This window comes from Cyprinus carpio, chromosome B1 (assembly GCF_018340385.1).
Source record: "Cyprinus carpio isolate SPL01 chromosome B1, ASM1834038v1, whole genome shotgun sequence".
Taxonomy (NCBI): domain Eukaryota; kingdom Metazoa; phylum Chordata; class Actinopteri; order Cypriniformes; family Cyprinidae; genus Cyprinus; species Cyprinus carpio.
The window spans coordinates 13053158-13078633 of NC_056597.1; the positions used below are offsets into that span (position 1 = coordinate 13053158).

The 25476-nt window shown below is 35.0% G+C and overlaps 3 pseudogenes; 2 read left to right on the top strand and 1 right to left on the bottom strand.

Annotated features, from left to right (window-relative positions):
• The first annotated feature begins 4164 nt into the window (after nucleotides 1–4164).
• Nucleotides 4165–9656, top strand: LOC122136053 (annotated as a pseudogene).
• A 3560-nt stretch (nucleotides 9657–13216) lies between these two features.
• On the top strand, nucleotides 13217–18044 carry LOC122134124 (annotated as a pseudogene).
• Nucleotides 18045–22460: 4416 nt separating this feature from the next.
• Nucleotides 22461–24130, bottom strand: LOC122135869 (annotated as a pseudogene).
• Between the last annotated feature and the right edge of the window lie 1346 nt (nucleotides 24131–25476).

A 25476-nucleotide genomic window follows, 5' to 3' on the forward strand; every position in this document is an offset into this window, starting at 1 on the left:
ACAACTCTTCCTCTTCTCTAAAGCAGCTCAACATAGCCCACCCCCTTTGTTGTGTGTTCCCAGGGGTGGGGTTTATCAGGGTTTGTGACGTCACAAACCCGGGAAGTAACTCGTTGTAGAGCCATTTTTGTAGGCATTAAACTGCCAGAATTTTAAAATACTTTAATTTAAATTTTAGATTTTAAATTTCCGTCTGCATTGAACTTTGCAGATATTGTTTATGCTTAAAAAGGAAAATTACACACTAACTAACATTAAAAAAGTGAAATCACAATCAACCACCCCTTTAAAATATTTTTCATTACCAGAGAATGGCTTGATCTACAACGAAATCTATTAAAAGTAGGTTTAAAAAGACAAGGAATTTACTCACTTATCACTAGGGATTAATCGAAATAGTCAATCCCATTTGTGGAAAGAAAGAAAGATAAATCTTCACATGAAAGCTATGTTCCTGCAGGACGAATCAGACAATTACATTACTCTCTGCAGCTCAGACTAATTAAGAGTACTTGATTAATTATATGCCTTATAACGGTAATATGAAAACAATAAGAAATCAATTATCCAGTCTTCTAAGGATAGCCCTTTCCATTTAAGAAGTTAAGACGCTAATTAACAACACCACTGACTTTATAGGTGTTTGTGTGTGCATGCATTTTTTAAATCACTCTACTGTGACAATTACTTATCTGTCCACGGGTTTGGAATCAATTGATGTGCTTGGTTTGCAACATGGGGTGAAATTAATGAATCGGTAAGCTGTGGAAGCCTGAATTCTTTTTTTTTTTTTACTTTATGTGTTGCATCAAACTGATACTATTTTGTTACAGTCCAAAACTTGATTCAGCAGGATTAAATCGAACACTCACAATGAGGAATTTATTAATCTCTGCAGACAGTGTTTAAAGCTTCTGTGCAATGTGACAAATCAGTCATATCAGGATTCCAGCCATAACAGTAATGAAAGGCTGCTGTGCACTGACAGAATATTGTAATACATATTATGTAATAAAAAATATAAAACTCTCATTTCTCTGGAACCTCTTCTGTACTGTTTCATTATGAAAGTGATTTTCTTTTTCCATTCTTGCTTGTGCCTGCAACAGTTCCACTTTTAAAGAATCGCTAAAATAGACAATTGTTTCTTTCAGTACTAAGCATCTGATATGTCAATGTTACATCTAAAATGACATTACATCTATAAAATGATGTATGTCCTCATAGACATGAGGTTGGTTGGCACAATTTTTCATTCTTTGGTTAAAAAAATGTGTGTTTCATGTGTAAACAGGCCGATCCACAAAATAATTCCTACGATTTGTTAATTTGTGACTTACTGTAATTTATGCTGTGGACAAAAACAATTTAATTTGGTTATATACAGTATATCTCATTTCTGCAAAGAAAGTAAAATACATCTTCACATTAAAGTTATGTGCAAGATGAATCAGACAGTTACATCTATATTGTTTAATGGCTTTAATAATGGTTTTACCACTATTTTAATCAGTTAACCAGTCAGAATCAACAAATGAAAAACACAAACTCTAATTTTGTTTTTACAAAATCTGTATTTTTATTTACCCTCTATTGCACATATTCACTTTTTTCTTCTTGTGTACTGCTCAGGAATGGATGGCTTAATGGCAAGCCTGTGATGTTAAAAGAAAGTGAAGCCCCAGGCATAAAAACCTTATTTACCTCCACTTTTTTGCAGGATCGATAAGTCATTAAAGGTTTCCTACGACCTTAATAAGACATCCACTGAACTACACAGACCCTTTATATGTATCTCATTGCAGCACTGTGTGTTTATTTTCATGCCTCTAAGCTCACAAAGCACTAATTTCAACTCAGTGAACTGGATGATGGGATTGATTCAACATCAAAATATTAAGAGTGAAACAATTTGCTTGTGGGTCATTCATGCTTTGTACTGCATTGGCCAAGCGGTGACCTCAGACTGGATGTGGGTCCTAACACCTCTTGACAGTAAATGCAGAATGGAGTCTTTAAGAGAAGTCATGTTTCCTTTAGTGTTTTGATTAGATCAACATGACCTTAAGTGGTGTGCTTGAGCAAATACAAACACAGAATCATGTCAAGTGGCATCTTCATTCTCTACAAATTGTGACTATTAATGTAAGAAAAAATAATAACAATATGACTTTCATGACAAAAAGGCCATTGCAACAGAAAGCAGGAAAAAAAAAATCTATGTGCTCTTAATATACATACAGTAACTCATGAACTTTTCTATTTTTAAATGGGCACATGGGTAACCAAAACAAAATCTTTCTCTCTCTACTAAAATAAACTCTCAATCCCTCACAGTTACACATACAGAACAATAACATTGTCAATAAAAATCATACCTTTTCTGTTGTCTTCTTTTTAAAGAAGAAGAAAAGTTGTGCTTGAACCATTTTGCACAAAAAATGACGAAAACTTGCTTCTGCGCAGCTTGTTACAGAACAGAGTTCTGATTGGCCAGTCGCCGTTATTCGTGAATTATCTTAAGTAGATAATTTTAACATTTCATTTACATTCTAAGTTTTACATAATACATATTAATCCAAAGGGGATATTGGTTTTACTGAGGGGATGCTTTTTTTTTTTTTTTTGTCATCCCCTCTATTTTAAACTGTTATAAAAATTTTAGTGTAACATGCTAATTGTTATTGTGTGGGTTTTTTTGGGGGAGGGGACAAATGTGAATTTTGAAAGGGGCATTTATTGACAAATTAGACAAGCACGATAGGATGGAGTGGCTTGAACAGTCCCGACAGTAGAATAGGGCATACGACAGTGCAACAGGCAGATGGGGGGGGGGGGGGGGGGGGAGACCGCCGAGGAGGGCCCTGGGTAACAACCGAGTGCAGGACTGTAGAGGAGGCTGTGCTAGAGATCAGACTACAGCACCAGGAATCAAGGGTACTTGGCTATGGAGGTGAAGCCGCACACGTCAGACCTCCAGGCAGGGAGACCAAGTGGCCAGGGAGAAAGCAGGAGGCAAGACAGGAACAGACAGAACTCACAAAACACTAAACAAGACAACAAGAGAACAAAAATAGTAATAAATAATAATAATAATAATAATAATAATAATAATAATAATAATAATAATAATAATAATAATAATATCAAAACAAGAGCAAAAAGTCAGACAAGAATGCTTATGACCTAGAAACAAGATAAAAGGGGAGCTAGGAGAAAATAACCAAAGCCGACTTACCAAAAGTAAATTAAAAGGTAAAGAAACAAATACAAAATAAAGTTCTAGAAATAACTGGAAAGACTAATTCAAGAAACTCAAACTCAACAACAAAAACAAGTCAAACTGAAAAACATGTCAAACTCGAGAAACTAAAAATGAGATCCAAACAAAAAGAAAAACTTAAACTAGACTAAACAGTGACAAGATAAACTTAAACTAATAAATACCAGACTTTAACAGACAAAGAAAATCTCCATTAGTAAAGATCAGCTAGCAAGCTAAGCAAACACTAACTCACACAGCAAAAACGAACCAGCAAACACATGAGGGAAATGAGCACAATAAATAGGAAGGAAAGCACACGACAGAAGGTGAGAACAATCAATTAATGAGTGGCAAAAAAGGACTAAACGACGGGGGGGGCGTGGTAATGTGAAACAAGGGGGGCAGGACGAAAGGAGCACATGGCCAACATAAACAAAGAGGAAGCCATGTGGTCATACACAGGACAAACAGAGAAACACTAAACAAAGACAAAATAGACACAGCTGCCAGGGCAGAACCCTGACAGTTTGGTGAATGCTAACAACATGCTTATAACTTGCTAATCATGTTAGAAACATGCTAGCAACTTGCTAATCATGCTAGAATCATGCTAGTAACTCTAACTTTTTGGTCAGGCTTTATCAAGCCAACTTAAAGTTTGTCTTGAGAAACTATTTTTATCTAGTTTTATTATTATTATTATCACGAGTGTTGTCGTTATTATTATTTTTTTTTCCAAAAAGTATTTCAAAACCATATATTTCATATACCTTGAGTAGATGTATTTGCTGTAGAATACTTGATCACTTTTTCATGTTTTTCGTTCATTCGTATAATTATACTAAACTTTACATGACTTTTATTTCGATAGAAAATAGAAACCTGAGGTCCTGAGCGACATGGATGTTGGTCCGTCACCTGTGTTTTTCTGGAACACAGAAGTTGTCAGTAAGTGAAGAAGTTGTCTGTAAGTTCTTCCATTGTTTGTCATTTTTGTAAACAGGCTCTGACATTTTCCCACTGACTAGCTGTGAAGTATTAAGAGCGCTTAAACTTGAACTGCATCACTTTATTTTTATGTTTACAGTCATTCATAAGACTTACTGCTGCACTGAATTACCTTTACACTCGTCATGTGACACGATTGTGGTGCATAATGAAACATAACTAAATGAAACATCACAAAATCCATGATCTGTCTGCTCCGGGATTAATCGTACGCCCCTGAATATTCATCACCTACAATTACCCATCAAAACATTCTCAGGTCATCATTTGTTTGCTGCAAACGAGAATCTCTCTGACTCTAGTACATGAAGGTTGTGTTAAACTGGGGCATAACATGACCTTTCAAACTGTTTAGTAAGACTATAAAATGGTAAATGTATAGTCTTTAAAGCATTTAATTTAGTCAAACTAATGAGCCATGCGATTTTATGCTTTTTTTCTACACGTTTAGGTTCTTATTGAAGAAAATGGGCCGGCTGGATGGGAAAGTGATAGTTCTGAAAAGCTTCTGCTATAGTAACCGTTCATTTTATATGCATTTCAAAGATTTCACATCCTCCTTACAACTATAAGTATGCTGCATTTTGCTGTGGTTTATTGACAGCCCTGCATGCCACTTTGATGAGTATAATAAATGGATTTACTTGGAGGGTTTACAATTGCTATGTGTTTTCCTTTTGAATTAAAGCTTGCCATGCAAGGGCTGTCAATATGACATTTTGAGGCTGTCAAGTGTAGATGCAGACTGCTTGGACATATAAAGAAGAATGCCGAAACCAGCTTGAGGGTAGAATGTTTCTAGAATTTGTGACCTATTTCCTAGTTTTTTACAAGCTATTTTAATATAAAACTGCTATTATTAACCATTAAGGGGTGAATCAAAGAGTGTCTCAGATCATTTAGGCAAATTCTCTATGAGTCAACAGCACGTTATCATCAGAGCTCTGAAGGTGGTTAAGATGCACACCTGCTAGGGGAATACATTTCCATATCAACATTCGAACATTCAAATGAGTATTAAATGAGAGAACCTGCAGATTGAGGAAACACTGTAGCCCTGAGCCAGATCACATGGAGGGAACACATGCCATTTCAAGATTGTCATCAAATGAAATCTCACCAGTGGAGTCTTATTTAAAAGTCTAGATATGGCAAGATTTTATATCAGCCCAACCTGCTGTGTGCACTAACCCTGCTCTATCTGAGCTATAAAATATCTGCTATCAGGAGAAATGGATTTGATGAAACTGATTTGATGAAAATTTAGCATTACATGAAATGCATGTCTATATTGCAAAAAGTTTGAATTAGATTCAGATGTTGAGAAAGATCATGTTATTCATGCGTATTGTTGTTCACTGACTTTAACGGTAGTGTCTTAATTGTAGGAAGGTGCCCAAGTCACTGCTACAGAAATCAATGGAGACGAACTTGCTGGATGGCATTCCAGGTAACTCATTGACTGGCTATGTAGTGCCCCCTAGTGGGAATATGTGAGGTAACACTTTACAATAAGGGTACATGAATAATCATGTACTATTGCCTAAATTAATACTTAATTCATCTAATGATTATTAAAGGTATTAACTAATCATGAACTAATGAAGAGCTTGCCTTAACTACAACTGGAGTCACTGGTAAACTAAATCAAACAGCCTTTTTTATTAAGAAAGAATAAGAAATACTCTGACTTTGTAATGACTTTATATAATTTAGTATCATAATTTGAGCTTTTGACATCTTCAGCATTGTCATAATCATTACTGATTGGCGAAGGACTAATGTGATCCTCCTCATCAAGCGTAGAAAATACTAAATACACTAGTAACTGATCTTGTCTGTTTTGTGTTGGTCTCTTTCCATTTAAATTCACCCTACTGTGACTTATATGCAGCTAAATAAATAAATAAATAAAAACTCAAAACCCACAAAGAATATTTGTAGAATGATTCCAAAAGAAATGGCCAATCTAGAAACATGCAGGTAAGGTCAGAACATTTGCTTGGTGTCAGTACAGTTCACTCTCCATCCAGACGCAGGCCGTGATGATCCTGTACCTCCGCTCTCTGACTTCTTGAAAAGCCACACCGCATCTCTTAATCTGGCTCAATACTCACTGACATGTGTGTTTGATAGAAGGTATAAAATAAATCATGAGCTGAGTTTAGTAAGTAGTTAACAGTTAATTAATTATGATTGTGCCTCCTCAAGTAAATTCATGTCAAAATAATGCATTAACAAACCATTAGTTGATTTTAGTTTATTCATGCATGAATCCATATGACTCCAGTTATAGTTAAGGATAGCTCTTCATTAGTTCATGATAAGTTAATACCTTTAATGATCATTAGTATATGATGAATTAAGTATAAATTTAGACATTAGTACATTATTATTAATGTACCCTTATAACTTATCTAAACATAAACAAGATCCTTATCTGTAATTTCTCAGTTATTCATTCAATTTTTGTCATCTTAATCTTAAGATATCACCTCTGATTTTTTGGAAGCAGGTTTGAAATTTTCTACAGAGTTTTGACTCTAGGTTAATTATGCAAATTTGCTCAATTTTGAATGATTCAACAATTATACATAATTTACTAATTTAGTGTGTACTAATTTACAACATATGCTGTAAAATCTTACTGAAAGGAACCCAAGATACTTTTCTGATTGACACTAAATAATGAGATTTGAATGTCTGTCAAAATTTTATACATCACTATGCAAAAGCAAGCTTATTTAAATATTTTTTTATTATTTTACTGTTTTTGAAAGAAAGAGAAATTTATGAATTCATGTAATCAAATATACAGTAATTTGTGTTACTCTTTTCTATTTTTTATTTTTTTTTATCCTGTGATGGCAAAGCTGAATTTTCAGCAGTCATTACTCCTGTCTTCAGTGTCACATGATCCTTCAGAAATCATTCTAATTTGCTGATGTAGTTCAAATAAATATTTCTTAATATATTATCAATGTTGAAAATAGTTGTGCTGCTTAATATTTTCGTGGAAACCATGATAAATGTCCTGTCAGGATTCTTTCATGAATAGAAGGGTCAAAAGAACATTTATTTGAAATAGAAATCTTTTGTAACCTTATAAATGTCTTTACTGCCACTGTTGAATTATGTTAGTCTTTACACAGCCATTTTTAATAATTTTGACATGATTTGATTGTTTTTACCTGAACTGCCTAAAAAACTCTCAAATCCTAACTCAAGTGACGGACATCTGGTACATGTGTGATTTTTAATTTGCTCAAGCATTATCTTTGATCTTAGAGCGTGTCTATGTAAGACTTTCCCCCAATAAGAGATTTCAAAGGCTGGTGGGCCTTTTTTAGCCCCCCTCCCCCACCCTTTCATACTGCTCTGCTTTGCAACATAATCTCATTATGTTGGAAATAAATTGCTTTAGTTCAAGGGTGCTTCTCCTCTCAGGCTTCTGTATGATTCCTGGAGTGTTCTTTATTTCCCTTGCTTTTTTAGGGATCAAGACCAAAGTTGTTGATGTTACCAAGAAAGACCAGGTAGAGTCCTTGGCCAAGGACTTTGACTATGTGGATGTGCTCTTCAATGTTGCTGGGTTTGTATTTCTCATTAAAAGCAGTGAATCTATATCTTCAGCTAACTTTTTTTTAAATATATTATATGGAGTTTCTATTTGTAGTCTATCCTGGCTAGAAATCAGGAATGATGCAGAAGCGTGACTGTATTTCATTTTTAGTGGTCCCTTCTCATTCTTTTTTCTTTGACACAGATTTGTCCATCATGGCTCAATACTGGAGTGAGGAATCGGATTGGGACTTCACTATGAACGTGAATGTCTGTAGCATGAACCTGATGATCAAGGCCTTCCTGCCTAAGGTCATCTTGTCCTTCTCTCTAGGATTATCCCAGAACACCTTATGCTACCTCTTCTTTTTCTGCCCCATTATCCCTGGAAAAGACCTTCGCATTTAAAGATTATGTTTTCATCCCCATCTCGTTTGTTCTTTGGGTTAAGAGTACAAAACAGATCTGTACTATGCGGTTTAATACTTAATCCCTGTGACTGCATAAATGTGTTTCAAAACGGCAAACCAAACATTTTTTTGTTATGAAATATAAAATGTAAAAAAATATGTCAAATAAGTACAATATTTATACATCACTATGTGAATACTAGCCTATTCTTAACTAGCTCTTATACTAATGTTCAAGAGTTTGGGTTGATATTATAAAGAAAGAGTCAAAATACACACATCCAAAAAAAGTCTTGACAGGTGCAAGATCAAAGGATAAATCAAATAACAGAAAAAGGATCTGCACCACTGTTATGCTCCCTTTATTCAAAAAGTAAAAAATAGCAACGTTTCGGTCAAAGACCTTTATCAGGAAAACACACATACAGGCAAAGGCAATAGCTCAATAAATACTCACAGATTCAAACAGAGTTCCAATTGATGACACCTGTTAGCAATCAAAGTCAATCAAGTGAACAACTTTATTCCTGTGATGCCAAAGCTGATTTTTTTTATTTGTTGATTTAGTGCTCAAGTAACATTTCAATTACTATTATCAATGTTGAAGTTATTTTAAATAGAAATATTTTTTTAAAATATATTTTTATATATTTATTTTAGAAATAATGTCTTTACTGTCACTGATGATCAGTTTAATGCACTTTTGATGAAAAACGTATTAATTACTTTAAATAAAATACTGAAATTTTGATGGGTGGTGATAAAAGCTACACAAATGCAATAATCCTGTCATCTGATTTGAAGTATATTACTTTAACCAGTCAGCCAATTTGAACAGATTTTTCCTTATCCATCTCTATATAGATGCTGCGTGTAAATCTGGTAATATCATCAATACGGCATTTGTGGCATCTAGTATCGAAGGTAATAATTATATTCTGTTGCAACCTATTTGCATTTTGATGCTGAATTATAAATGGGCTGCTGTAATACATCATGCTTTATATCAAGATTTGGCCCTTTGCTCTTAATTACATGTGATGATTAACATTGTTCCATGTAGCTCTTGGCATATTATCTTACCCCTGTTATCTCTGGTCTGGCTGATGCTGAAATTGGATAAATGCCAGGTCAAGTGAAGTTTGTGCTCTCCTAATTGCTCATCCTTAATTGCATGTCCAGGAGTTGTGAACAGATGTGTCTACAGCACATTTAAAGCTGCCATCATTGGACTGACCAAATCAGTGGCAGCTGATTTCCTGGAACAGGGGATCCGCTGCAGTTGTATCTGCCCTGGTATGCTGCTTTACTGATTGGCTTCCTATATAAACTTAAGTCCCTATAACATACAAAAATGTTACATGAATGATGTACAGTACATTCTGTCAGTTCATTAATGATTGTCAGAATGATCATTTACAATGATACTGGGAAGCTTCTGTGAAAATAATTTTGCTCACACGATGTGCTATTTTTGCCTTTAGTACAATATATATATATATATATATATATATATATATATATATATATATTATATATATATATATATATATATATATATATTTTTTTTTTTTTCTTTTTTTTTCTGAATGAGTACAAAAATCTTTTTTTTTTTTTATACAAACACTAACCAAAGGTTTTTTACTAACAACAATTAGGTAATCATATAAACAAACAGTTCAGCGTGATATTCTATCTGTCATAGAGTTTCTGTTTTTAACCTGTTAGGCTCTTAAAGACTTTATGGCCAGACAGAAGACTGGTAGATTGTGCACTTTAGAGGAAGTGTGTTCTTGGCCTTGGCCCTTTTTTTTATTTTTTTTTTATTATATTTATATATATATATAATTTAAGACACACCATGTGGTACTGAAAAGAGGTGTTGCCTTTTTAACAGTTCACTTGGATTAAAATATAGCTAGCTATTTAAAAACAATCAAAGGATTTTTTACAGTCTGCCTATGTAACAGGAAGAGAAGCCATCATTGATGGAGGATGGAGACTCTGAGGATGATTTGTTACATTTACTAAATTACCTTTAACATAGCCTACATGCAATTTGACTTCCAGAGAAACAGTCACTGGTTTTCTTTATCTTGAAAACCTTAATGCTGCTATGGTGCAGTTTGGATAAACTATGCCAAATATTATCAACATTTTTGACCAGTTATTGTCTTTTATTAGACAAATGTCCAATTCATAAATAAAGGTTGAGAATAGTAATCAGTGTTTTTCACACTGAAACCTAGAATTAAAACTATCAGGAAAAAAAAAAAAAAAGCTTTGGAACTCTTTGTATTTATTTGACTAATTCCCTAGCTTTAGCTTGACTTTGTGTGCCGTTTATATGTTAAAAAGAAACCATATAAAGCATAAAACATTGTGGATGATCAACGGATCGTGAAGTCTCTAAACAGAAGTATCTTGTGATTGGTCAGTTACTGTTAGCTCTAGCCAATCACTCCACAGGAGGTGGGACTTGTCAGAAAAAGGGGTTGGGAAAATAGCACCGCTTGGACCTGATTAGACCATTTTATTATCAGGGTTGGACGTTTGGAAAACCACCTTCCAGCTGTCACTCACACTTCCGGATGCCTGTACCGGGTAATGTATTGGGCTTTAAAATCTATCCGCGCATCTGGGATCAAGCGCGTATATTTTCAGTGTTATTTTGTTTTTATATGTGTAGACCTTAGCACATGTCGCCGTAAACCCCCCTCAAATACCTCGCAGTATGGTCAACTTACAAGATACTTCCGCATGTTGATTTGATTTGAGTGGCAGTCAGGGGTGGTTGAAGCCACGATTGTTTGTTTCATTATGTCATGTAAGGTAAATTAGCATTTTATCATAACAAAAATTATAATCACCACAGAGAACTAAGAAAGACAATTTCTTTATTTACGCAAAACAACAGCATTGCAATCTTCATGAAACAAGGAAGGAAATTACTCTTATTTTATGACCTACTATAGACGATAGTTTGAAGATGCGATATAAATAAGAGTCCCGGCAACTAAGAATACTGTGATGTCAGCTAAGGTGACCTGTGGTTTACTACGGTCTTACAAACAGGAGACACATATGCCACGCGCATCTCTTCAGTCTGATTAAAGCACCCATGATGCCCAGGCGTGTTTCGCGTTAGTCATACCTGTCACAATCCGATTAACCCTGTCGAATAATAAACCAGCGTTTTCTAGTAACGTTACTCTCGTGTTATTTACCTCTTTGCAGGTTCACGATAAGTACAGCATAATCAGGCTTTCCATCGATATGGCAGACGATCTGTAATCGCTGATTTTATATTTACACAGCATGAGTGTTATAAAACAGCAGCCGGGCCATGCAACACGTGCAATTGGCTAGAAAACTCGAGCCGAGGATACGAGAAGAAGTACAAGTAACCATGGAGGATGTCCAGTCCAGACCCCTTTCAGCCACACTCCACGTCATTACTCACAGTGACAACCGAGGATGCAGCCTCCGCCTTGCGGAAATCATGCTGATGAGTATGTTATTACGGTCAAGTCAGTCCCCACATCCTTTATTGCATGACTGTTTCTGTTCTGTACTATGTTCAATATTGGCTCTGTAAAAGGGGACAGTTGCCTTTACTGATGTTACAGGTGTAGCTAAATATGATCTCACGCCTTAATGGACGATCTATTAAAAACGCGTCAACACTTTATAATAACCTTAATTTATTCAGAAATTAACAAACATTTTAATTGCCTTTATAGAGCAATAGTTCAATGTGACTTTTAAATATGTAAGGAAAATACACTGAGACTATTAGGATCGGTCAATTTCTGCTTCTTATTTTGCATTCTTCTTTACATTTAATTCAAATAGTTTTTCTTTAAATTTCACTTCACAAACTTTCTGCTGTGCAATCAATCATACTATATAGACTGCTACTAGTCAATCAAAGCCATTCTTAAACTGCAAAGGTTGGAACAGAAGCTGCATCTGACATGGCATTTTATTTATTTTACACAGTCTGTTTAATGCTGCTTTTACATGTATTTACACCAGAAAATTGCATAATGTAAATAGCCTATATATATATAACATAAACTTTAAAAGGCTGCAATATAATGACAAAATCATTGTTGGACATTTTTGTCTTGGGATTATAATAATGATTATTAATGTCAGATGAATGACAAATGTAGACTAATAATTGTTTTTTCTGTTTTAATGTGTTTTTAAAATAAGTAATTTATTCATGTGATGGCAAAAGAGCTGAATTTTAAAAAAAAGCTGCAAATTAAATGTTTCCAGTTTTCACATGATCTATTTGGAAAATTATTGTAATAATTATTTTTATAAATTGCAAAAAATATTTCTATAATATAACTTTTTTTTTTTTTTTACTGTATTTTTTGATCAATAAATGCACTGTTGGAAAGCATAGAAGTCTTCCAAGAACATTTAACAGATCTTAGTTATTTTCCCTTTTTTCAATCCATACATCCATCCATTCCATCCAGTCTCCAGGTCTTAAATGAAAACAATATGTTGTGGTCTCAGACTAGCGGCTGCAAAATGATAACTCACGATTACATCATAACCAGTCAAAAATAATAGTTGTTTACATACTGGCTAACATGTGTGTTAGGTCCTGGGGTTTATAATTTATTATGGCTAGTATATATAACTCACCAGTCACCCAATTATATCGATGTGTATACCTTAGTCTTAGGGAAATAATGACGATGTTCTAACAGGTATATATATCTCAATATTTTATTGCTATATGTCATAATATAAATTATATACAAGTACTAAAACGTTTATTTACAAAACACACTACACTTCTACAACACTACATTTTTTTTTTTTAATATATACGTGTGTATACATAATACATTTTCACAGCACACACATAAAGTATGTAAACAAACTCTTATTTTGAATGCGATTAATCATTTTGCAGCGCTGTCTCAGACATACTGTATGGAAATACATCATACAGTCTTATGTATTATATGCTGCGCTGGATAAAAACATCTGCAAATTTTTATTTTGCTATTAAGATCACTGCTTCTCTCTTTGTTCTCCAACAGCATCACCTTACTGTCAGTCAGACAGTGCTGGTGGTTCCAAAGCGCTCAGAGAGCCCCAATCCGAGTATGACCGAAGACACGACTTATGTCCCTCGACCGGTGTCTTCCGTTGACGCTTGTACTAACACAGACCCTCCGTACGAATGCTGCCCATGGGCTGCGCAGACTGTTGCCGACGTGTCCACCCAGGAGGCCTGCTGGCTACCATTATCACCAAAAGGTTAGAAAAGGGTCAATAATCTTCCAAAAACATGATAACAGAGATTGCACATACCACTATTTATATATATATATATATATATATATTGATAGACTATATATATATACATCTATGATATATTATATATAATATATAATACTATGATATACATATATACATATTTCAAAATGTACTTTGTTCCTGTGAACACAGCATCTGTTCTTGTCCCCTCTGTAGTGTCCATGGCCGCAGTGCTCTTTGGAGTTGTTTGGTCCATTACAGAGAAGGAATGTCTTCCTGGCGGGAACCTCTTTGGCATTGTGACCTTGTTTATTTGTTTCTGTAGCGGGGGGGAAAACTGTTTTGGGACCGCATACACTTCCCCGAACATGCCACCTTTTACCTCCACTACTTGGTATGTGCGATATCTGCAATTGTTGTTGTTGTTGTAATAATGTAGTAATTACAACCACAACACTGCATACAGCACAGTTTTCTGTTGGTCAGGCATGGTGAATTCATGTGACCTAACTCGAACTTTGAGTGAAATCTGCATTTGGAACTTTCTTTTGGATTGCTGTCATTTATGAAATTTCAGTTATTAAAATGTCAAATGGGAATTGTAATCTCAAGATCTAAGAATATAATATGGCTGTGTTAGGGATGGAATGCAATTCGTATGGCACAGTGCATACTGTATTCTATCTCTTATGCTAAAACATATATAACCATTATACTATTTCCGTAATGAACACAAAAAATAGCCAAGTCATTCTGATGGTAACTTCTATAAGAACCTTAATTTTGAACGTCGACTTCATAGCAAGTGTTAAATTGATTATAAATGTGTAATTGACTCATTTACACTACTGTTCAAAAATTTGAGGTTGTTTGAGATAACTTAATTCAGCAATCACACATTACATATATCAAAATTGACAAACAAGACAATAGACAATACTAATTCAAATAAATGCTATTCTTTTGAACTTTCAAAAAATTGTTTTAAACATTGACAATCAGCATATTAGAATTACACAGAATTTCAAAATATATATCAAATAAGACGACAGGTATTTTAAATTGTAACAATTACTGTACTTGATTGTATTTTATTATACAGTAATATTGTATTTTATATGATAAAATAATTTGCAGTCTTGATGGGGCATCAGAGACTTATTTCCAAAAACAAATTTCAAAAGTCTTACCGCCCCCAAACTTTTGACCGGAAGTGTTATAATTCAATTTCCCCCACAGCTTGAAGATAAACTGCCTGTGTTATCTTTTTTTTTCTCAGAGTGGTCAGTTTCATTGTCAGTGTGAGAACTGTAATGAATGACTATGGGGTTTCTGTTCTTGTGTTTTCTCTGCCGTGTGTCCTCAGGCATGCTGCTGGCAGGGTTTATATCCTCAGAAACATCCCTGTGGTGACAGATGCAGTTTACATGGATGTTGCGATGGTCTGCTGTCTCTGAGGCACATCGCAGTTCTGGGTGTCATTCTGGTAAAAGGCTCGGGCTTGGAATAGAGACGAAAGGGTAAGAAACCTCACCGGCAAAAACACATTGCTGCTAACCCGAGCAGGATGTGCCTTCATGCTCTTTAGGATTCTCTTTCAGCCAAACACCATATTGTTTTTTGATGTCCACTTTCATTTCATGAAGTTTTTTCACTTAACTGATCAAAAATAAAGTTGTCTTTAATACATGTTGCTTTTTATGGTGTATTTCCAGGCTTTGAATAAGCTGAAAACCGTAGTGTTTGCGTTTGTCCATGTTCCCTCTGACCTGACGCACGAGGCAACCACTACAGCTCGTGGTCTCCTATTTAATTATTGGGTCTTCCATGGGTCTGGGGCTTTATTTTAGGGTAAACCACTGATTTTGATTAGACTTGAACCTCTCTGACAAATGTCTACTGCTACCAAACCAAATTGCTGCCATGTTTTTGCTCTGAGGTTTGTCCTCGGGGCTGTTCTCCTGCGGTTGTGGTTCCGTCTATGCTGCTTCTGCATAGGAGGGGGTACGGTTTAGAGCAGGGTATACCTACTCTACTCATGTCAGCCTGCAGCATTGATGACATCATTGCTATTACTTGTTTCACTACCTGCTTGGGGTAAGCTTTCGCCACAGGTATGCCAAAAAGATATCCAAAAGGGAAGCAAATACACAGTATATTTTCTAAAATAAAGTAATAATAATGAGAATTGTGCTAGTCCATTTGGATTCAGTTTCATTGACATTTAGATATCAATAATTTAACCAGTCTGACAGAAGAATTCAACATGCTTTTTCCACAGACGGAAGATGTTTAGGATAGACAATATTGTTCTAAAATCTAATCATATATATTTTAGATTTTTTTTTATTTGTTCAGAAGGTTTGTTTTTTTTTTTTTGGTAGTGCTTGGGGTTTGAAGTCTCTTATGCACACCCAAGAGCTGCATTTTTTTGTAATATTGTTGGAATAATTATTACAAAGTAACCTTGTTTTTTTTGATATATGATTATATCTTTTATAACTTATAATGAACAACTTTTTAATGTTTTTACTGTCAATTTTACCTCAATTTAATGCATCCGCATCAAAATTGTTAACAAATTTCATGTCTCGCTAAACAACTACATGTACCCCCAAGCTTTTAATAATGTATGTTATCTTGAAAATCATTAACATTTTCGGCACATTAACAATTAGGAAAATAAGAAAAAAAAAAAAAGTAAAGCATGGTTTTGTAAGGTTCTTTCATCCACAGACTTTTATGTACGTCATTGGTGTTAAGTGGTCGTCCCATCTTACAGTAGTGTCCTCTCTCTCTCGCCACATCTGCAGGCACGGTGTGTGGTAAATATACTGAGGGGACCACGTGGAGGTATTAGTGGGGCGGCCACTGGTGTGGCTTTTAGGGGTACTATTCTACGATACTATACGTCCCCAACAGAGACCAGGTTACAATGGAGCTACACACCTTTCCTCTTTGGCGATCATGGGCGAAGTACATGTTCAGATTCAAAAATTGATGTTGTAGGGTAACAGTTTTCATGGTTGTTTGTGTCTTTTACGCACAGGGAAACCTCGTGCTGGAAGCGATCCTTCCTGGTGCTGGCTGCCGTGTTTGCTTTGTTTGGCAGCAATGTGGCCGGGATTCCTGGTGCAGGAGGACTCTGTACGCTAGTACTGACATTTGTGGCTGCAATAGGCTGGGGGAAAGCTAAGGTCTAAATCTCTTCTTCCAAACACAACAGGGATGTGAAAGACTAGTCCACTAAATGTTGACATAATTTGTTTTTCTTAAAGTTCAGATACAAAAGCCTCTATGCCATTTAAAATCGTTCTTTTAAATGAGCGCTTTTTCTCAGGTTCCGGATGTTTACGCTTCAGTTGTTTCCACTCTAATGGGAATGAAAAGAACCTATTCATTGCCATTAAAGTAATATTACTCTTCACATGTGTTCTTTTTCTCTGTGTCAGCACTAACAGATTTTCTCTCCAGTTTCTCAGATCACACGTTTAATTTCAGTGTGTATGTGTGTTTAGGCTCCAGTGGAAGAGGTGGTGGAGAAGTTTTGGCCATGTGTTCCAGCCTCTTCTCTTTGGTCTCATCGGTGCTGAGGTGATCATTACTTCTTTGGAGGTCACGACTGTGTGTGAGTGTTACACTCTCTGCTATTACACTGTCATTTCTACAAAACTGGTTTTAGTAAAAGAGCTGGGATACACTAAAGTAATTGGGATGTCAGCAGTGTGCACTTTGTTTCATGTATAGCATTTCAAACATGCCGTTGATCAACTCTAATGTAATGTGTCCTCAGTTCTGGGGTATAGCAGCCCTGTTCATCGCGACTCACGGTAATTCTGATTGTCACTTTTGTTGTGGTACTGCGAGCCGGCTTTAACTTGAAAGAGAAAGTCTTCATCGCTTTAGCCTGGATGCCTAAAGCCACAGTACAGGTATACTTTAGTCTAACAAATAGACCTTTTCTTTTACTCAGTCCTCCAGTCCTCAAGTGTCAGCTAAATGACAAAAAATGAAACACACATGAGATACCTGTGAATGCTGTGTGATTGTTTTCAGGCTGCGATCGGCTCTACAGCTTTGGACATGGCGCGCTCCAAGAATGACCTTGAGCTGCAGAGGTACGGCATGGACGTCCTCACGGTGGCTGTGCTGTCCATCCTCATCACCGCTCCTATTGGAGCGCTCCTCATCAGCCTGCTCGGACCTCGACTCCTGCAGAAACCAAAGAACCCTGAGTGGGGTGAGATATTTGTACACACACCCATTTGTGACCCGTGCTGGCAAAATGAGTCAGAATGCGACAGGCTAATTTTGAGCTACAGACAAAAAAAAAAAAAAAAAAAAATAAAGTGAAAAAGGTTTTCAAAAAATGAGTTCCTTAAGCCCTTGTCTAGCTATCCCAATGCTCCAAATAGTAATTACACATCTAAAATGATCTTTATTTGGACGTTTTCTGAGAGGAGTACCCTTTTCTCTGCTCACTTCTCGCGCTGCTGCTAACTGATATACTGTATGAATCGCTTCCATACATACAGTATTACAGTATTTTTTACAGTTTTTTTATTAGGCTATTCAATATGTTATTATTTTATTGATTGTTTGGGTGTTTGGGTATGATGTTTTGATTTGTATTATATCCGTGCAGTACAGTAGGACTTACTATATGCCTTCTGTCTCAATAATGTTAATCAAACAATAAAACAAAAACTGCTTTTGTAGTTTTAATAATCAGTTTATTTGTAATGAACACACTGAAGTGATTTTTAGCTGTGCCTTCTGTCTCAGTTTATTTCGAACTTCTTTTTAAGCCCCACATGCACAAGTCATTTAGACATTTGCAACAGTATGTTTTGTACACTTACAGGATTGGTTCTTATGCAGTCAATCAACTGCTGGCAGTTCTTAAACTGTTGTTTTCGGCCAGTAAATCACTGTTCACAGGTTGCAGTACTTATGACCATATTTAAGCCAAAACAATACGCCAAAGTGTAAGCGCTGAAAAATGTAGAAGTCAGAAGAATGCAGATCATATTTATTTTATGTAGCATGAAGCTGCAGTTTCACTATACATGAATTATTGTATGAATAAGTAATGAACTTAGCAACACTCAAAAATGCTTCAGATCATTTTTTTCAGACGCTTGAAACACAATTTACACCTTTTACAAACTTCTTTTGCGCATGCAAATTGAATTTACGCTTACAGGCTTATGTACTCTTCCACAAACTCTTACCCTGCGTATGCAAATCTTTTAGGCATTCAATTACCTTCATATTCGTCGACTTCAAACGAGTGTAGCTCGGTTTTCAAGTCCGATTCCAACAAATCATATATCATTTTGAAGGTCTTTTAATGGAGAATGTGAAAATAAAAATAACTTGTTTTAAAAAAATTAGCTCATTGTGACTCATTTTGCCAGCATTGTGGTAACATTTTTAGGATCAATTCTGACAAATTTTGCTATATTTTTGCTAAATTTTAATATTATATTTAATGGCTGTTGAATATTCAGTTTTGCCATTGCGGGAATAAATGACATTTTACTAAATATGTTCAAAAAGATGCAAACATAATAAAAAGAATTTTAAATTGTAATTATTTTACAAAAGAACACTTTTTACTGTGTATTTTTTGGAAATCAAACAAATGCAGACTGGGTAAGCATAAGATATGACTTTCAAAAATGTGGGAAAATCTTAAGAATCTTCATATACATATACATTGCATCTACAGTATGTATTACAGCATTGGCTCATTAGCTTAGCAACACAAACTTCAGTTGCTCTTCACATGAAAAGTGCTGTTTTTTTGCGGTGTGCATGAAAGTGTTAAGTTGCTATACAAAAAAAAAAAAAAAAGTTTCATTATCAGTCACGATGGTTCATGATAGTTAGGATGCTGTTTTTTGTAGAAAGTAAACAGAGTTTGGGTCAGCTCTAAACTGCATAGCTGTGCAAATAATACCGAGGTAGGTTTCTGCAGTTGTCTTGCCATCAAAAATATATGGAGAGCAACTCGTCTATTTTGATTAACATGCGACATGAGATGCACATGGAAATTCACCACAGCTTGGTGAATTTGCATGCTGGCAGGACACAGGTTGTCCTGGTTTACTCCGTGTTTGCTTTATTTGTTTGTACAATGCTGGCTATTGCACTTTGCTAATGTGTTAAAACACATCAAATGCTCCAGCTTCTATAACTGAGACCAGTAGATTCAGTTTTCTTATATCTTGAACATTCCATAAACATGTTCTGTGTTAAAAATGTGAAATAACCCACTTCATATCTAGCTACGTAAAGTATTTTTTTTTATTTAAACTCGGTGTATAGCACTGAAATCTCTCTTACAAATTGCTATGGATACGTATGATGTTAAATTTAATGGATTTGACATTAATTGTCATTATCCTTAATTATAGTCAAGTCAATCCAATGTTTCTGTTATAATCTAATCTGGCAATCTATCGGAGGACCCCTATGACGTAAATGAGAGTGCCCTGTGATGCTTCTGAAGTGACAACCTGGCGTCCAAGGCCGTTGATGATCCTTATCTTCCTTCGCAAAGTGGATTCTCAAACTCATTATCACTGCACCCTCTGAAGTCAGAGTGACTGCTTTTCAGATGAAGGAACCCAACTCTCATTTTTTTACCTCCAAGGTGGATAGAAACTCTCAAATCACTCGCACATTAAGCTTTTACAGGTGAAAAGTTATTCTCATCTAAAGGTGGATTTTGAAGGATCAAATACTATAGGGATCTTTGTTACACTATCAAGTACAAAAACATGTTTATGAATATTCTTCTTTTTCTAACTTATGTTTACATTAGATATATTACAGATGAGACTGCAGTGACTGCATATCAGTGTTACAGAAAGTTGTGTAGCGGGGCCAGCGCCGTCATGACTGCAAAGTTTTTGGCGTAGGCTGATCTTGGTTGTGATGGTTGGGTTCCTCTTTCTGTCCTACATATGAGCTGTGTTTTAATAATTAGTGCTGCCAAACGATTAATCATATTCAAAATACACAAGGCATTGCAGGATATGGCCACGCAAGAGTTACATTTTGGTAAATGAAGTCTTTATGTAGCATTTATCAAAGTATTTAAGGTATATTATATACTGCAGCAATAGTAAGAATAGTGAATAGTATGGTAATGGCACTATTCCGATCAGTCATGGATCTGTTTTTGAGTTTTTTTGCAGGTATCTTGTGAGCTCTGTTATTATACATACAATCAAATACTGCTGTAAAAATTCTGTAGTCACCTCAGAGGCTCAGTTGTTACATTTTGTGTTTACAGTTTAAGTAATTTCTGAATGTAAAAAAGGATTTTTTTTTTTTTTAATAGTAATGAGATGACAAATGGTATATTTGCCACAGGGGATTGCACAGTTCATCGTGTTACTCCTGAACTATATTTTATAGTGGTATTTTTTTTCTTCATGATTGTTTTTGATAAAAGTAATATTTTTAATGTTATAAAGTGTATTATTTAAGTTATATAGACGCTATACATTAGAGTCTATATAACTTATTTTGTGAACGCTGTTAGTGGGTTATGTTTACTGCTTTTTGTGTTGTGGTTTTATTATGGTTACGCTACATGCAGTCACTGCTAATTTAAGCAATTAAATGACTACATCTAAGACCTTATTCTTATATCGTCATCTTTATATAATATCTTTATTTATCTGGTGTATGTGTAGCTTATTTGTAGAAGAAAATGAATGACATTTGCCTTTTCAGTAAATGATAGTCAAAACCCCCCGTACATATTTGAAAAGCATATCTTGTTATATTATCTAAGGCAAATCAGATGTAAATAAGCAGCACTGTTACTTTTGCTGAGGAGACTTTTCAAGCATTAGTGTGGTAGAGTTACACCACTGTGTGTATTAGGAAAAGTACACAAAAGAAATAAAAACTTAGTAAAAAAAAAAAAAAAAATTAGCCATAGCCATCACTCACACTTATTAGATTATTAACACAACAGATAAACAAAACAATAACAGCATTTAGAGGGATGTGAAAGAAGTTTGGTTACCTTTTATTTTTTACAAAAGTCATTAGGCACATTCCAGTTAGCATACAATTAAGTAATTTTTATGAAAACACCTATAAACAGGAGCCATTTGATATGAAACATGGCACAAAAAAGAACCAAGAGATTGTCAAACTATTTTGGATGGGATTGAATGCATACATTTTATGCATCGTAATTGTTACAGCATGTTGGTTCAGGTGGAAGTGAAAAGAGAACACATTCCTCTCTTACATTATGATAAATATTGTAATATTTTGAATAATGTATATCAATAGCTTTGACGAAAGCATTTTTTACAATCTAACGCAATGTGACATGTCTATGTACGCAAACACAAGTCAAGTTTAGTATCCTGCACTTAAAAACTTTCAAATAATTTAGCAAACATTGTAGAACTCTTGTTGGTTTAGGAAACAATTCTGCAGAAAATGACAAAGAACTAAAAACTACAAAAACAAATCCTGTACTTCACACTGGAAAGCTAAAAGTATTTGATTTTTTATATCAAATTTCAAACACAATTTTTATCACAATGACAGCACAACACTAAAATGCAACTTGACGTTAAAACTGAATCTAGATACAGATTAAGAACAGAAAAGACACTTTCACGGCCAGGAAGACTGATTGGTGACAGAAATCGCCATTTTTCCCTATGGCCAAGTTATATTGCACAAAAAATCTACTACATTTGCCAAGTATAAAAGTAAATACACCAGAGCTATGTAACAAAAAGGTATATACTTAACCTCATTTTCAGGTCATCAACCACAATATCTTGAGCATTAAATTCAGAATTTACAGCTCTATGTGTCTCTATACCACAACAAGAAGTTGGAAATAGTTTTGGGCAAGCACAACAAACTAAATTACAGTAGGTTTTTCAGTGGAGAAAACTATCAATTTAATATGGGCCAAAGCAGGAGGGCTACAGAGTCTTCTTCTTAAGAATAAGTGGACCAACGTTGTCTCCTGTCAGCTCGTTATGTTTTATGTGTGATTTATCGCAAACAGGAAACTGCAAGATAAGAAGGAACAAATTAAATGCTGATAGGGACAGTGGTTCTTAAGCATCCTGAGGCTTCTGACAAAAACGACACTCACAAAGAGGAAGTGTAAAATCACACATAGATATTTTTTTCCCACACATATGTATGTTACTAGTTTTACTACATTTTTTTTTTTTCTTAAACGGGACATATCATATATTTTTAATTTCCTGTTGTGAATACCTTTTGCTCTTTGGTCCAATTATAATGTTAATCTTTTTTTTTTCTATTTCCCCACTGCTTCTGTTTGTATATCGCCCTAATTCATTAAGATATAATAAACATCAACATCATGATTTCCTGTTCTTTCTTGCTCTATTGTGAAAAAGCACTATACAAAATTTTGACTCGATCTTTGGTGCTGCTACTGTATATGTTCATATAGTATGCATTGATCAACTGTACAGTTTCTCAAGTGATATTACCCATTTAAATCAGATAAACTGTGTTTTATCTTTTTACATAAAATATTCTGTTTTTCTCAGGCATGGAACCCCCTACCGCTCTAGATCGCCAGCAGCTGCAGTAGCAAAACATTTGGAGTCCCCTGTGTCCTCTATGTCGATTCCCCATTCACCACTTTAGGGTTTTCTTTTTGAATCTTCAGATTTAGTTGCATCGTCTCTTTGCTTTCTTCTTTCTTCGGCAGGAAGGGCCGGATGGTCAGGATAAACCCAAATGAGCCAAAATGCCTAATAACGGTAGTGGCTCGCGAGCCAATTTTGAAACTGAGACACAATCAAGAGCGGCAACTCATCATAGAGTTTGCTGTATCTTTAATTATCACATTGACAACAGCATTCACTTAGTGAGAGCTCTTCTGCTTACTGTGTAAAAAAATAAAAAATAAAAAATGCGCGATAAGTGATAGAAAAAATAATATTTTAATGATTAAATAATACTTATCATATTTATACACATGTGCATTAGTGTAAATTAACCTGTCATGAACTGTTGAATTACACCCATGACTGCTATTTATTTTAGTTGTTTGTAAAGGCTGCTTTTAATATACGGTGACGTTACAGATGCAAAGAAGTTGTGTATTTATCAAAATTAATGCTCTTATAATACTATAATAAAGGTGCGCATGCTATCAGATGCTCTGCATATTTTGTCCTCTACATTTCTCCTAAAACAGACGCTCGCTGCTGTGTATATTATGTATACGAAAGTAGAATCACTTGTGCAAGGAGAAACTACATATTGAGTATATTCTCGAGAATTTGCATGGAAGGTGGCATTTTTCCAACCAGTTTATGAGTTATTACTTTTTTGAGCTTTTAACATACGGAAAACAGATACTTACATCACTCTTTCTATGCAGGCATGCGCGCTTAACTTAACTTTCCTCCTACGCTTTTGTTTGCATGAAAACATATGTACCTGTGAGGAGTCTCGCAAAAGCCGCTGGTTGTTTCTGGAAGGGGCGGTTTCTTGAGGGTAGGCGGGAAGTTGTATTTTTGATAATCCTGGAGATACTTTCTAACACCATCTTGAATGACTTCGCGCGCTTCTAATTGAGAGACAGCAGCAGCCAGGATATTTCCTGGGGACATTGTACGTCGTCGCGTTAGTTCCCTTGCGGTCGTTTCCATTTGCCTGCTGAAGAGGCGCGCCAATCAAGGCTGGAAGAATCTACGTAACTATGACCATGAATAAGCGTAAGCGCACGACGCGCAGTAAAAGCGTCAACCAATCAGCATGTGCAGAGTTGGTCGCGCCCGATTGGCTGTGCACCGCGCCACTTGCTTTTGGTTTTATTGGCTCTTTACCCTATGCCCCTTTACTTTACCCGTACAGAAAAGAGTCTGACAATAACAAACCAATACTTCATAAAATAATCGAGTTAGAGACCTCGTAACCTGATAAGAAATTTGAATTGAATTATTATTTGAATTATTTGATTTAATTTGGATTTTGTAATTCTTGCAAACTGTATGGTGTTGGAAAATTTACGTTTTGAATATGCAAGATTGTTTTGACAGATTTCTCGAATTTTCAAGAATCTTTGTTTTTATTATTATTATTATTATTATTATTATTATTATTATTATTATTATTATTATTATTATTATTATTATTTTAAACAAATAGCATATATAAATATCAAATGTAAATGATTATATAGCTTGCGATATTATTTTATCATATTATTATTATTATTATTATTATTTAAAAGTAAGCCTATAGTCAGGTGAGCCAATGGACTAGAGCGAAGCCATATTTTATTCTATTTATACGAGGTTAACACACTATGGCTCTGCTTGAAAAATAAGAATAATACCCAGTACCCATAACCAGCACATAATTGAAGAGCCAATCAATAACTACACCTAATACTCACACTAATAATTAAAAATAGCAATAATAAATGTACGAGAAGTTCCCGAACCCAGACTCCTTTCATTTTTCTCTCTCTGTCTTGGTAAAACTAAAAAGAAAAAATAAATATATAAAAACGTCAAAAAATATGGATACAAATGGATACAGTGTAGCTTTCTTTGGTGTAATAATGGTGCAAAGAGTAATATTATGACTAATACTTATTTACGTGCTGATTATATATAATCAGAGTAGTTATTGTTACATTACATTTTTTTTTTATGCCTAAACTTACATTCTTGATTATTAGACGTGAAAGAACGACATTCTCCAGCATTCCTTGCGCTTTTTGATGCAAAGACTGTCCGTTTCTCATTGATTAATTTAAAAAACTGAACTAAATATATATTTCTAAAGTCACATTTTAATTCTATGGTGCGATATGAATGGTACTTACGCCCTATAAAGGCGTTTCTATCTCTTCAGGCATCTTAGCAGGGACTACTGAGTGACGCT